General features: G+C 32.0%; 1 long non-coding RNA gene across 1 annotated transcript; it reads right to left on the reverse strand.

Annotated features, from left to right (window-relative positions):
- Positions 1-297: 297 nt before the first annotated feature.
- LOC138317653 (uncharacterized) lies at positions 298-4,253 on the reverse strand. The gene is made up of 2 exons (XR_011207787.1): positions 3,552-4,253; positions 298-2,312 (listed from the first exon to the last, which is right to left on the reverse strand). It is a non-coding gene; the product is annotated as an uncharacterized lncRNA (long non-coding RNA).
- Positions 4,254-5,250: the final 997 nt, after the last annotated feature.

Here is a 5,250-nt window from a genome sequence, read left to right on the forward strand (position 1 = left end):
GTTTGAATACCATTAGTCCCATATTCAGGTGTTCATGTGACGTCACTCAGTATCATTAATTATATGACGTCACGATCAGTGGAGGTAGGGCTTATCGTCATCTTACTATGGTATTTGAAACCCAAGTCTTCGTTTAGAGATGCTCCACCGCTGACAAATGGTATTTTTCACTATTAATCAAAGTACTGTAAGTACTGAACTGAAAAAGCATTGATGTAACAAAATTTTAGTTCAAAGAAGGCAAATATGTCATTAGTAACATTTTAGGGTGTGTATTTTCTTGCAAGTCCCATGTCATTATCAAGTTGGGTTATTTATCTTCCAAGTATTCATTTAATTAATTTTGGATAAATTGTTGAGATTGCAGACAACCATTCCTCCTCATATCAAAAGATGAATTTAAAAATTATGAGAAGATTTTAAGAAAATGCTAGAAAATTTCCTTTAGATTTGAACTTTGAACCTATCTTGAATTCAACAAATATTTACAGTCAGTGTCATGTGACAGACCTACAGCTAATAACAATCTGCAGTAAAATGACAACAAGGGAAACATTAAGACTCCATTAAGAAGAAAGTATAATCTGACACATGGATATCCCTTGATGGCATTTTTACAAAGTTCATGGCTTATGCTGCAAATGTTGTTTACAGACCTCATTTATAAGGAACTATGTGCAATGCATATAATATACAAGTATTTTTTTCCGATGAACTATGTGGTACAGATCTGTTACAGGAGGAAAGGGCAAAAGGCAATTAATTAGATAATTTTCAAGAGAAGAAATGAAATGACAAAAACTATGGTTCAAATGTTCATTTAAATAATTGGTTACTGTATCAAAATCAAAACTGAATTGTTTTGATTTATGTTTATTCAAAAATACTTTAATACAAACATGAAATAACATCACAATACATTATTTTTTCTAGTTCTCTTCTGTGATACACACAATGTATTCAGGCATATTAGTAAGTAAAGAGCAGTTCTTGATACTTTGCTGCAATATTGAAGAAAAGTCATATCAAAGTTAGATTCAGTATGATACTGTCTCTATATAATGCATAAAATGGACACCGAGAATTCTTAACAGCATATTAAAACAACCATTCTCAAAATCAGTGTGTTATTTGTATACATTGACATGTACATTGGACCCTCGATAATCTGGACACCTTTGTTCCCAGCCTAAACCGTCCAGATTACAAATTTTCCGGAATGCCGAATTTCATGTACCCTAGTCAATTTTGAAATTGTCATGTACAAGTTACTCCCCTTGACCTTGTAAATCAATGATCGGTTTTTATGTTTATGTACTAAAATAAATACTTTTTTTGTTATGTTTTAAAGGTTTTTTTCCCATTTAATTATGTTATGAATATGAAATTAACGTACATGTAATCACACATTATTGGCAACTTGTTGTTAATGTCACATTACTTACAACTGTTTATACATGTATTGGTAACAAGATCAGAAACAGTTGTAAAAACATTTGATAGAGGCATCAACTAATGGGAACAACCAATGGGCTATGTCACCAGAAGCGTTAAAATTTGTGTCATTTTGGTGAACACGCTGCACAAAGTCAACAAGTAAAACTGTTTAATATGTTTCTGTTGTAGCAAATAAATGAATGTCATTCCATATACAATGTACTTATATGGCCGTGTCACAGATGTGAATCATTGAAATATACATTGTAGTAATGATAATTCAGGCGTGATGATGGGTAAATAAATTATCAGTTTATATTATAAATGTAGGATATTTCTATATATATCTAAATGCAAAGTTACTCGACACTCGCTAATTGTCATCACTTGATGTTTTGCAACATTACAGTCAATGGGACAGAATTGTAGTTGTGATAATGACCGTCTGTCAGAACATATATAGTGTGTTTCATTCAAGCCAAGAAAACTCTTTTTGTTTGTATGAATTTTACAACAAAACAGAAAGACTAACATGTGAGTCAGTCTGTGAAGTTAAAAGTTTAAACACCTTCTATCTCTCCACAGATTGATAACAATCGGCAGTATGTCAAATGGTGACAACTCTTTGCAAAAGTTGCAAATATACTGGATTTACTTTTTTGTATTTTTGTGTTTTAATTGGCATTACGAAACAATGCGAATGAGAAGCGCCAATCCATATGCTTGTTGTCCAGAGCTACATGTATGTTGTCGCAGCTAGTTTAATATATGCCTGGTAGTCATCCTTAGAATCATTTTACTGCTTCCAAAGTAATCCTGATAATCTCCAGTCTTCAACAATTATGAATCTGCTTCAGATGACTAGCCAATGAGTCCTGTAATTATAAAATTTAACATATATATCAATATTCTTAATTTGTAATAAAAAAGTTACAGAAATCATCTTACAATGACAAAAGGAAGAAATTGGACTCGTGTACACAAGTACTTTGAGTTAAAGATGCTCCACCGCCGACAGAGTATAAATGATATTCATCATTTGAACAATAATTAGTGTTTTAATCGTGTATGCATAAGTCTAATTAACACAAAAAAATAATATAAAATAATTAATTTTGCCTTTGGGTCAAGGGCAATCAGTACTTCATTCCATATAGGATATAGTGCTACAGAATTTTTTCGGGATGCAATTTATTATTTTATTTATATTTTTAACTTTAAGTGAAATCGGAGCTCAAACGTTTCAACGGCGTTAATGGTGTAAAGTAAGTAACTTTTGTAACTGAAGAAAACTACTAAATTGTCTGCTGCCGTTTTTGATAGTGAAAAAATACCATTTGTCAGCGGTGAAGCATCTTTAATATATTAGCATCATAATTAATTTGTCTCCTATACCTGATACACATTGATAAAATACAATGTTTTTTTCTGCTAGCAAAACTTACTTTAAACAAAATACTGTAATATTGAGCAAGTGTAAATTTACCATGTATGATATATTACAGTGCACAGGTTATTGTTTATTTTGGTAAGTGTTATTATAAATTCTCTGAATCCATGAAGTTATATATGTAGTGACTGTTTAATCGATGTTTTAAGTTCATACCGCCAATTTCGAAATCCCAGATATTAATTGTCTTAAATAAATCTAGCATTACTATTCTTCTATTTATCTAAATAAATTCTGTATTCACATGTGTATTACACACATATGTACGTATTGTGTATGGATCTATATCATGCATTGTTTTGCCTACAAATAAAACACATGCTTTGTGATGTTTATAGACATATTGACAATCTGGTAAATTGACTCTATGCATTAATATTAAATTTGATGTCATCGCATTAGAAAATAATACCAAAAATGAATCTGGTCAACTGCTAATTATATACTGTAACAACAAACTACTTCAAATTTAAAGTGATATTCAATTTTGTTGCGTAGTAATAAAGTAAAACGTCGATTATATGGATGTTAGCAGGAATTCACACATACTCATGATGTTGTAAGTTCACTTCATGTGCCGATGTCTGTCAAATAGTTCATATAATAATATACCGACCCATTATAAGGCATGATAGGCAAAGAAGCAAAACGAAATGAAACTTACGATTTTCACTGCTTCTGTCTCCAAATACGAAAAGAATTCCGTAGTTTACTAGCAAAGTGGCTTGCAACATGCATTGCAACATGCAGTGTTCAAATATTCTTCGGTGTTTTTCAGATATGAGAATGCACTTATTACGCTCGATAATTAAATGGAAAATATTTCTTGACTTGCAAGTTTACATCACAGGTCCGCTTTGCGTGATGACGTCTTTGCTTACATTCGGCCGTTTACACTATTGCTGAGTGTCACGATATTTCATTGTATCTGTATCCGTGTATTAAATATTCCCTCGTTAATGAAAGGATGCGTTAGTTGACAATCCGTGCGAAATGATAAGGAACCAGCGTAACTCAGAATTTATCGTGTTTGTTAGCTTCTGCATAGATCACCCAGACGCTTGACGCGTACGTAGTTAACAAGCGTCTGTTTGAGTGAGACTTGGTTAAATTCAGTGGGCCATCGTAATGACATGATCACAATACGAACGTACCTGTTCTCCAAAATGACTATCAATATAATACATGTAAAAACAAACAACTTTTGTATCTTTCTTACGTCGGGATGAATTAAAAAATTGTCATTATATAATAGATTATGAATGTACACATCAAACTACAATTAGATACTTACATACCAAAATCCTGACAATTCCTTTATTTAGTGTTACCCAAACCGGATGTTTACATAATTATATGCAAATGCTGCCGATCGCTACCACTGATGCAAATTATCCTTACTATTTTTCAATTATAGACGTTCATGCTATAGTTTTTGTAGACATGTTTGAAACTATTCTATTTAATGAAATACCATAGAAGTTGTTTAACTGCACTATGGCAGCATATTTGTTATAGAAAGAGGAAAATAGAAAAAAATCGCATGCAAATGAGAGGTCAATCGCATTTAAATTAGTGGGTCATCCGGGCCGTAGCAATACTGGAAAAGCAAGCTTTTTCAGTAAAAACAGGAGCAGACGATTTAGTATTTTTCTTACTTTACACCATTACCATCATCGAAAAGTTTGAGCTTCTAATTTTACTTCAAGTTTAAAATATGAAAAATAATAAATTGCATCCCGAAAAAAAATCGTACCACTATATCCTATATGAAATGAACTACTGAATGCGCATGTACCAAAGGCAAAATAAATTATTTTATATTATGTTTTGTGTTAATTAGACTATCATATACACGATTAAACACCAATTATTGTTCAAATGATGAATATCATTTTTGGTCTGTCGGCGGTGGAGCATCTTTAATAATTTCGATAACTTTCAAAATCGCATATACCATTTACATTAAATAATTAATATATAAAACAATAAATCCAATAGCACAATATATTACTGTATCCCACACCCTATGTCATACATTTAAAACAGAAATTATAAAATTTAATTTACAGATTTAGTTAGTATTGCAATATGAAGGCTTGTCCTTTGTTTTACAATTCTCACTTGGTTTCTTTGCGCTAACTTCAATTAACAGTCTCAGTTTTGGTTTGTGATGATTTATACTCTCACTGTGACAACACCTGGTATATCTGCCAGGTTAATGCATTTTCATCAATTTCTATGCAAATGTGCCATGCGACAGTGAGATAATGTGCCATGCGACATTGTGTTTGTCACATGGCTCATTGTTCCAATGTCGCATTGTCACCCATGCGACAGTGCGACAAAGCCTAAATCAGTCA

This window comes from Argopecten irradians, chromosome 1 (genome assembly GCF_041381155.1).
Source record: "Argopecten irradians isolate NY chromosome 1, Ai_NY, whole genome shotgun sequence".
Taxonomy (NCBI): domain Eukaryota; kingdom Metazoa; phylum Mollusca; class Bivalvia; order Pectinida; family Pectinidae; genus Argopecten; species Argopecten irradians.